Source organism: Lasioglossum baleicum, chromosome 19 (assembly GCF_051020765.1).
Source record: "Lasioglossum baleicum chromosome 19, iyLasBale1, whole genome shotgun sequence".
Taxonomy (NCBI): Eukaryota; Metazoa; Arthropoda; class Insecta; order Hymenoptera; family Halictidae; genus Lasioglossum; species Lasioglossum baleicum.
In genome coordinates, this window is record NC_134947.1 from 5,568,939 (window position 1) to 5,579,247 (window position 10,309).

Sequence of the window (10,309 nt, forward strand, 5' to 3'; positions counted from 1 at the left end):
AAAAAATCGTGTTTGGTGGCATTTTAATAAGAAAAATGGCACAAATAAGTTGGCGAAGGTTTCATAAAAGAATAATTAAAAGTGGAGGGGATATTCGTTTTCTTAGATCAAGGCGTGGTATCGGATATATTAAAGATTGTATGTACATAAAAAGGCCGTGTTTAGTGTCATTTTAATCAGAAAAATGCCACAAATAAGCTGGTGAAGGTCTCCTTAAAAGAATAATTAAAAGTGGAGGGGATATTCGTTTTTCTTAAATCAAGGCATGGAATATGATAAAGATCGTACATAAAAAAATCGTGTTTGGTGGCATTTTAATAAGAAAAATGGCACAAATAAGTTGGCGAAGGTCTCATAAAAGAATAATTAAAAGTGGAGGGGATATTCGTTTTTCTTAAATCAAGGCATGGAATATGATAAAGATCGTACATAAAAAAATCGTGTTTGGTGTCATTTTAATAAGAAAAATGGCACAAATAAGTTGGCGAAGGTCTCATAAAAGAATTATTAAAAGTGGAGGGGATATTCGTTTTCTTAGATCAAGGCGCGGTATCGAATATATTAAAGATTGTATGTACATAAAAAGGTCGTGTTTAGTGTCATTCTAACAAGAAGAATGCCACAAATAAGCTGGTGAAGGTCTCCTTAAAAGAATAATTAAAAGTGGAGGGGATGTTCGTTTTTCTTAGATCAAGGCGTGGAATATTTTAAAGATTGTACATAAAAAGGTCGTGTCTAGTGTCATTCTAATAAGAAAAATGGCACAAATAAGTTGGTAAAGGTCTCCTAAAAGAATAATTAAAAGTGCAGGGCGATATGCGTTTTTCTTAGATCCTGCGGTTTCCGTTTTCTTAGATCAAAGCCTGGTATGAACGAAAACGTAGACTTGCATAAACGTTTGTAGCACATTAACGCAGACTGACAAATGGAATGAACAAGATTAATTCATTTAAAGTACGGCCGTTCCCGTAAATAGATCTTTTAATAGCTCGCTCTGATTAATAGTTAACGTTCGTGCTTCCAATTCGGTGGTACAGATATAGTAAACAGAATTTAGAAGCGACAGGATGTTACGTTGATCATTTGCGATCTGACATCTAACGGAGAAACCTGATATTTTCCCATCAAACTTTCGTCATGAGCGTGACCGTGACGTGTTTACTTGGATTATTAAAGACGTAACGCAAACCCATAACCAGTCTGAATGAAATTCCAGTGGACCATTTCTCGCCGCGATTGCTTCGAGAATAACCGAAGTCGAAATCTCGCTGTGCGGTCGAATATCGGTGGGTGGTAGTTAACTTTCTTCTTCTTTTTTTATTTATTTATTAATCAACTTTGTCATAAAATACTTCGCCGGGACGTAAAACCGAACCATAAAAAAGTATATTTCATTGGCCGCAACTCATAACGGTTTGATGTATCGGTATCATTAATGTTCTCGAACGCGCCGTTCGAAAATGGCGGCCGGTTTTCTATAGCAAAATTTGATGTATTGAACAACCATTCTCGTGTTATAATCCGGATATTATTATTAATATAGTATATTAGTATAGATGAAAAAATATATATATATAAAAAAGAACTTTTTGAAAACCACGCTTATATTAAAATGCACCAAAAAGGAGAAAATCATCTTTTTAGACATTGTAGTGACTGTAAATAAATTCGTGGAGAGCTCCGCGCTTTTATTTACAGTCAACTAATGCCTAAAAAAATGATTTTCTCCTTTTCAGTGCAGTTTAATATAAGCGTGGTTTTCAAGCAGTTTTTTCTATAATTTTTTCAACTATGCTAATAAATTGTAGAATAATTTACAACGAGACAAGTCGAATTTTTTATTACTGGTGAAAATAAAAATTGTGCGGATTTTCAACAGGTTGTAAATAATAGGACAATATTTGTAAATTCTTTTAATGACCTCACTGTTTCAATCTGCAGCTGCTCATTTTTCCCATAAAATTCGCCCTCTATTTATAGTAGATTAATTTGTCATACAGACTTGAAACTGAAATGGTAATTAATGAATAGAAAATATTCTGGAGCGATGTGTATTCGACACGTGCGACAATTCAGCTGAAATACGAAACCAGGAGTACGCAGATAATAATTGCGTGTTGGTGAACTTGAAAGGATAGTTAAACATCCCGAAGTGTTGCAATCGTCCGAGTAAAAATCATGATGGAAATGTGGTCGCGCTGGTAGACCGCAAATCTGGCTACCGTGCACACCTCAACGGCCTTCGTGGAATCGATAAAGAGAGAATTTATGGAGAAATGGTGACTGTTCACTATGCGAGTGTGAATCAAGTGAAATACATATCTGTGCTAAAATCAGTCGGAGGAAAAACGCGTGCAGCGTAAATAAATAAATCAATACCGGAAGTGTGCCGATTTAATTAATGATATTTAAGATGGAGGTGGTCGGAGAGCTGATACCCACAAAAAACCTCGCCTTCGCAGGGACCAGTAGTAGAATTTCGGGGCCCCTAACCCCAACTAAATAACTTTACGAGAAAAACGTAGAATTTCGATCTTGGTTTGTGCGTCGAGGCCTCCATTTTCCCAAATTGCCCATAGGGTAAAGGTGGGCGCATACTAGATGGTCGCGGGAAGGCCAAAGCCGCCGATGGACGTCCACGCGGGAAGAAATCTCTAGCGGGCCGACGCACAGTGCGGACAAATGGCCTAATATTCGGCACTTCTCTAAAATTGGTTATTAATGTATATATAGGTAATTTTTTTTACAGAAAATGATATTTACCAATATAATTAATAAATTTATTAAGAAATTAACAATTTTTATTTAAACAAAAATATATTTTTAAAAACTAACATATTTAAAACGAAATTAATAATAAATGAACCATATTTAATATTAATAATAATAAACTTAGACAAATTATAAATAGTATAAACAAAACTAACAAACTTAACAAAACGCTATTCGCTATCCGAGTCATCCTCGGTAGTTTGAATGTGATCCAAAATGAATCATTCAATCCCGTGATCTTGCACATTTCTGATTAAATATTGATGAATTTCAGTAAAATCGCAAGATTTGCTTTTTGTTGTCGTTTCTCGAGATATTTCAATCTCTTCAGATAAATCGTCCACCCTGTATAATTATTGCAAAATTGTATTATGCATAAAAATGATTATTATATGATTATTAATAACAATTTCCACCCTAATACGCATGTTTTGCTAAAGAAATGTATTTCATATCGTGATATACACGAATATTCAATTTTTCTGTGGCGGACAAATGGCAAAATTTTGTACAAAAATCCAAATTTGTTTACGAATGTATATGTATTGTGGTAATTATTCGCAGAAAATGAAATTTAACGATATAACTAATAAATTTAAAAAGAAATTAACGAATTTTCCACAATACAACATAAAGGCAAGGTACGGGCACTTATTAAAAAGTTTATAAAATTAAGAGTAGCAGTTAGTTGCAGGCTAAACTATGAAATTCTTAAACTACAACAAGTAATATGTCAAAATCTCAGGATATTTTTTGCCTTTCTCGAGATATGTTAATTTGAAGTTTTATATGCAAGTAATAAATAAAACCACCGTTGAAAATTTATACAAAAAATAAATCTACTTTATTAAATGTAAAAAGAATGCATATACCTTGGTGAGCATTTTCCATTGTACAGAATTATTATTGCAACACTGATTTACAATTAATGTAATATTATTTGATTTTTTGGACTCTAGAGAGTGCGACACATGGTAAAATTTTTTACAAAAATCTAAATTTGGTTACTAATGTCAATGCAATAGTAATTATTCACAAAAAAAAAATGTAACAATAAAATTAATAAATTAAAAAAAAAAAAATTAACAATATTTATGCATAAAAATTATTGTTATACGATTAATAATATCAATTACCACCTAATAAAACGTTTTGCCAAAGGAATTTATCGTACATCGTGATATACACGTGTAGTGAGATATGCCACGTTTGTCCGCACTGTGCGACGGCTCCACAGCAGGGAGCAGGGCTCCCTGAAAGAAAGGTCCCTTTCCCTAAAAGAGGTGGGGAGCCCACGGAGGCCTTTTTTTCTGCCACGCACAGCAGGTAGCCCTGCTCCCTTGCCGCATGGACGTCCATCGGCGGCTTTGGGCGTCCATCGGCGGCTTTGGCCTTCCCGCGGCCTTCCCGCGACCATCTAGTATGCGCTCACCTTAAACTAGTTGGGGCCTTGGGCAAAGTAGAATTTCACGGAGCCCCCAACCCCAACTAAATAACTTTACGAGAAAAACGTAGAATTTGGATTTTTTGGATCTTGGTTTGTGTTCGGGGTCCCGTTTTGCTTGGGGCCCGGGGCATTTGGGACCTACTATGCGCAATACTCCTGTATACCGAGTCGACGCATCGCTCCAGGTCTCAACTGACGCACTGGACATATTCTATTTCGAACAGTAGCGCGTTATAACTAGTTGGGGCCTTGGGCAAAGTGGAATTTCGGGGCCCCCCATCCCAACTAAATAACTTTATGGTTTTACGCCCTACCCCTGGCTATTCCATAGAGCGTGGACTCGAGGTGCCGGTCACCTTCATAGGGCCAGTAGCGCGTTATAAAGGTGAGCGCATACTAGATGGTCGCGGGAAGGCCAAAGCCGCCGATAGACGCCCAAAGCCGCCGATGGACGTCCACGCGGGAAGAAATCTCTAGCGGGCCGACGGCTCCACAGCAGGGAGCAGGGCTCCCTGAAAGAAAGGTCCCTTTCCCTAAAAGAGGTGGGGAGCCCACGGAGACCTTTTTTTCTGCCACGCACAGCAGGTAGCCCTGCTCCCTTGCCGCATGGACGTCCATCGGCGGCTTTGGCCTTCCCGCGACCATCTAGTATGCGCTCACCTTAACGCGCCACTGATTCCGCACTATCAAACTAATCCTCCTGAAATGTCTAAAGAAGCCAATTCGGGACAACACGATCCAGCAAGAGTTCCCTGTTGATTACGAGCTAAGAAAATGGTGAGGCCTCTTCACGATTAGCAGCGTCGTTGAAACTCCTCTAGAGAGAGACTTCCGGCAGCTAATCGGCGAGCGTTCGTCCATCGCGCAGACACAATTCAGTGCATAAAGGTAAGCTGGCGAGAAAGTTGAACGGCGACTTAATTTCTGTTATCCGCGAGTAGTAGACGCCAGCCAGAAATATATTCGCCGGATGAATGGGGCACTGTCGCGCCCGTCGCGCATTGAACCCGCGCGATTCGTCTCGTCTGGCAATAGGGGCGACATCGAGCGAAAATAAAGCGTCGTCGCGAGGAACTGGTGGTGGGCACGACACGAGCTCGACGCTGCTCGATGAACGCGCGTCAAAGTGCTGCGCCACCGAAAGCCGATCTTCTCTATCCGATGGGATTGTGCCATTTGTACAACCGGGACACAACCGTTGGAAGCAAGTTTCGAGGAACCCGTGGTTTCCCGCGGAAAGAACGGAGTTGAATACTGATGCAGTGCGCGCCGCGCCTCCGCGAGTGGAATCAAGTGGAGACCAAGTCAAGTGGAGGAGTCTGTGCCGGGGCAGACCACGGTAATACATCATATTAATGACGGTACCCCGGGTTCCTCCGTTGACTCGACGGTGTTGAGCGCTGCGCCAATTAAGTCCTATATCATTAGTAAGGAAAAGGCGAGCCTCGCGCTCTCGCGCAACCAACCCCCTCTCTTCCCAGTGTGTTAGTGTTTCCGCCGTGTGCATTCAATCTTCCCGCGAAACACAGAGACACATCGGCGCGGAACTGCAAATTTCCAACCGGAAAAACCACCGAAATCACACATTTCTGCCGGCCAACTTTTAATCAACCATTTCCAGGACCATGTCCACAGGGTTTACCGTAACGAGACTAAACCAGAAATGACCCGAAACCCTTCAACAATTTCTTCCTTGCATTCGCAATAAAGCGTTGCAAGATCCGCGGTTTATTTGCAGCTGGCCTGCAAGCGAACTTCCTGTGAACGGTAATTGGCTCCGAAGGTTTTGTTGATTGTAAGCAATGCGAAACTCCCGACGAAGAAATGGTGATTTTCTTTTTACAATTCCGGCCTGAAAATTAGCCTTTCTCCTATTAATTATGAAGTATTTGGCATGTAATCCAGTAGATCTGTACCCGGGGCGACTGTAGATCGAGTTTCGATCCTGTAGGATAAATGGTTCCGGAGTTATGCTTCTTTAAAGTTGAGCATTTTTTAAAGTTGAGCATTCTGTCAAGAAACTAGAAATGTGCTCAACTTTAAACGACCATATCTCCTGAACCATGGATCCTACACGATCGATACTCGATCTGCATCCGCCCCTGGCTTAAATCTACTGGATTACGTACCAAATACCTCGATCAGGGCAGGTTCCCCACGGCTAGCCTCGCCGAGAACGAGAAATCCGCGACACAAGAAACGGTGTTTTATCGCGCGGTGTATATAATACTTTCCGAATGGTGTCACGCAACGGCGACTGTGAAAAACCGCGGGACTAATTAATATTTGTGTCGCTGTTAAAGCACACGGAGGTACCGAGACCGCCGTGGTAAACGGTTTCCATGGAACGGTTTACGTAAGACGCCGGTATTTCATATCTCGGTCGCGATAAATTTTGCGAGTTCGCCGGGGCCAGCTCTAGCGGAACACGAACACGTACGCTAATTTTTGTACGATACCACACCGGCGTGCTGCATTTTAGGTTACCGCTGATTTAATATTACCCGCGGCATTGTAAACAATCGCGTTCCCGGCTCGAGCGATCGAGCACCCCATTTAAAATTGAAAATTGAAACCGCGGTAATACGCGAGACTGACGCGCTCAAACGTTCCGCGATGCGAAAATGCGTTCTCCATTTTTGCAGAGATCGCGGCGCACCGGCACAATAAAAACACTTTGCTAGATCGAACGAACATTGTGCCTACGACTTACAACCACGAATGATTTTTATTAAATTCGTTTTTAAAGGGGTGAAATCATCGCTGGGAAAAATTTAATTTCGCGAAACATCTCGGGAACAATAACAAATGATATTTAAGAAAGCGTCAAACGAAAGTTGCTTGGTGCTATTGCGAAAAAGAACTCTTCAGCACAATTAGTGGACTTTGAGCGCGTATATCTCGGAAACTAGGTGAGATAGCGAAAAATTGAATGGCATCGATTTTATGGAACATATTGTCAGCTTTAATTTTGTGTAGAATGATCTTTTCGCTAGGACGCATAGTTTCCGAGATATCCGCGCTCAAACGGAACACCGCACTGACTGAGCTCCTTCGGTGCGAAGCGGGTTGGTGGAGTGGGGATGAGTCGGAGTGGGAACGCGTCGTGGAGTAGGGAGCGCTGGCGCGCGGAGTGGGGATCGCTGAACGCGATCACGTACTACCGAGCGTCGCACGGGGAGGTGTAACGGTTAAATTTAATAGTTCTTTTTTAATATTGCATTGTCATCCAGTTCTGAGCTATTTAGTTTAAAATCAATGGTAAGAAAGACAAGAAAGCGAGCTGATAAAAACGTGGTAAAATTTGAGCTTGACGATCATCACGCGCTTGAAGGTCATGTCAAAGTGCATATTTGGACTTGTTCATGAGCTGCGCGATGCAGATTAGGTTGTGAAACGTCGGTTTGTCAAAACGGAAGAAGATATTCCGGGGACCACATTTCAGTGAGATAGCAATACATTTTCCATCAATCTTCTTCATCCGGGACACCAACTATCGAGGTGCCCACCGTACTACTTCCGTTGCTGCAAGACTGTTCGAAGAAACTGCAATCGCCAGGTGGCGTAAAAAGACTCGGTGGTTTCCGCTAGTTTTCGAGCGTTTTCTTCGGCGCAGCTTCCGACACGTTCCGAACGATCGGTTCCCGTGAGCAATGGCAGAGCGGCGGTCGCGATTAAAAAATCGTTCGGCCGGTAATAAATTCCGGGTGGGATTTCACGGGCGCGCGGCTCGATCCTCGATCCGTAAGGAACACTGTCCGCGGGCGAGCGGGCCGGGAAATCGATCGTTACAAGAATCGAATCACATTTTTATAGAGCCACGCGAAACTCATTTCCGGCAACACCGCGATCGAATTGTCCCAACACGTCCATTAAATCCGCTGTCGGGTTTAATGCAAAGAAGAACGAGACGAAAGGGGAAAACAAAAGCGAGGACAACCTAGTGGAAAGGGGGGGTAGGTTGGCTGTGAAGGGGATGGGGGGATGAAAGCAGAACGGCGAGGATAGAGAGAGAAGGAGAAGGAGGGCGCTTTTGGTAGCCGGGACGACCACATCCACCTGTTCAAGAAAGTGATTAATCGTGGCGGCCATTCGTGCGTCGGAAGCGATTCGAATTAGACAGCGTTCTCGCGGAGCCACGTTCGACGAATGAGAATCCAATAAATCGTCCGTGCGCGAGAAATGAGCTCCGGCAGGAGCAGGTGATTCAAGAGAAAACGGCAGACCGAGGAATGGGGGTTAGAGAAGAAGCCAGATAACGATAAATTGCCCGTAGAAACGCATTCGTATTCTCTTTGCACAGGATAGACCAGCGCCGGGACACACCCGCCGCCATTAAAAAATTCTGCGAATTCGAGATGACGTTCCTCGAGAGACGCGGCCCACTGTAAAACCACCCTTCCGCGCGAAATCTTATAAATAATCTCCCCGCCGTCAGCCCACGACTATAGACACTTTTATTGAGACGTAACAACGGCAATTCGGGCCGGGCCGAGCCTCGCACCCATTTCGAATACCACGCGAGAGGTGTAAAAAGAATCACTCGTAAACTACGGGAACCCTTTATCGACGGTATAAAAGTCTGATTGTCTGATGTTACCGCGTTGCTTACTGTAATTGACTTTGTTCGACGTTGGTTATCGATGTCGCGGTCGACTTTTTCCTTTTATTTATTATATTTATTTATTAAGGGGGCCGTCTCCTAGCAGATGACGGTCGCGCGTGAACACTCATACACCGCTAGAGTACACTCACACACCGCTAGACCACGTATACGTACGCGAGAATTGCTAGGATCAGGGAAATGCGTTCTGATTTCTCGATAATGCAAAGACGGGGGTTTTTATTAGTCAAAATCGCTAGATAAAAGATCAATCTAGCGCGCTGTTTGCTTCAAAAGTCGTTCTTTTACGTTTCCGAGCAATGATTTTGCAATATTCGGCTGCATGTTGCCCGTTAGATGGCGCTGCAGTCACGCAACGTGCAACGGGCGACGGGCAACATGCAGCTGAATATTGCAAAATCATTGCTCGGAAACGTAAAAGAACGACTTTTGAAGCAAACAGCGCGCTAGATTGATCTTTTATCTAGCGATTTTGACTAATAAAAACCCCCGTCTTTGCATTATCGAGAAATCAGAACGCATTTCCCTGATCCTAGCAATTCTCGCGTACGTATACGTGGTCTAGCGGTGTGTGAGTGTACTCTAGCGGTGTGTGAGTGTTCACGCGCGACCGTCATCTGCTAGGAGACCGCCCCCTTAAGGTCGCGGCGCAGCAGCTACATATATCAAATATTTCATATCCACCAAATTTAAAAAGAAAGAAAATAATTTCGGTGTTTTAAGGTGAAATAAAACCGAGTTTCTTCATTCCAGCGATAAACTTTCATCGATATGTCTAATTTTCCAGTTGGAACAGCTTCTCGAGTGCCAGGGGTCAAGGAGAAAAAATAGTTTAGATTTCACACTTGGGAAAAATGGACGTTCCAGCGAGCTCTCGAACAGGTCACTCTGAGATTCTACCGAAGATTCGTCTCCGGGAAGATCTCGGGGAGGGTCAGCGGAGAACAATGTTATTCCGCATAACGATTGGTTCGCGCAGCATAGAAATTAGAGTTTGCGGCGCAGCAGCTACATGTATCAAATATTTCATATCCACCAAATTTAAAAAATCATAGAAAATCGAAATATTCTATATTAGGTTGGGGCGAGAAAATAATTTCGGTGTTTTAAGGTGAAATAAAACCGAGTTTCTTCATTCCAGCGATAAACTTTCATCGATATGTCTAATTTTCCAGTTGGAACAGCTTCTCGAGTGCCAGGGGTCAAGGAGAAAAAATAGTTTAGATTTCGCACTTGGGAAAAATGGACGTTCCAGCGAGCTCTCGAACAGGTTACTCTGAGGTTCTACCGAAGATTCGTCTCCGGGAAGATCTCGGGGAGGGTCAGCGGAGAACAATGTTATTCCGCATAACGGGGATTAACCGTGTTAAACGTCTGGTGGCGCATGGTCGCGCGCGAGAGATCGTAGGGTTCGGGGGGAGGGAGCGAACATAAGCACAAGCCGCACGGCACTAACGCGATTGGTT

General features: G+C 42.9%; 1 protein-coding gene across 4 annotated transcripts in view; it reads right to left on the reverse strand.

The window, feature by feature from the left end:
* Window positions 1-10,309, reverse strand: part of LOC143218376 (uncharacterized) — a 597,229-nt gene that overhangs the window by 400,831 nt on the left and 186,089 nt on the right. The gene's annotated exons all lie outside the window — the stretch shown is intronic.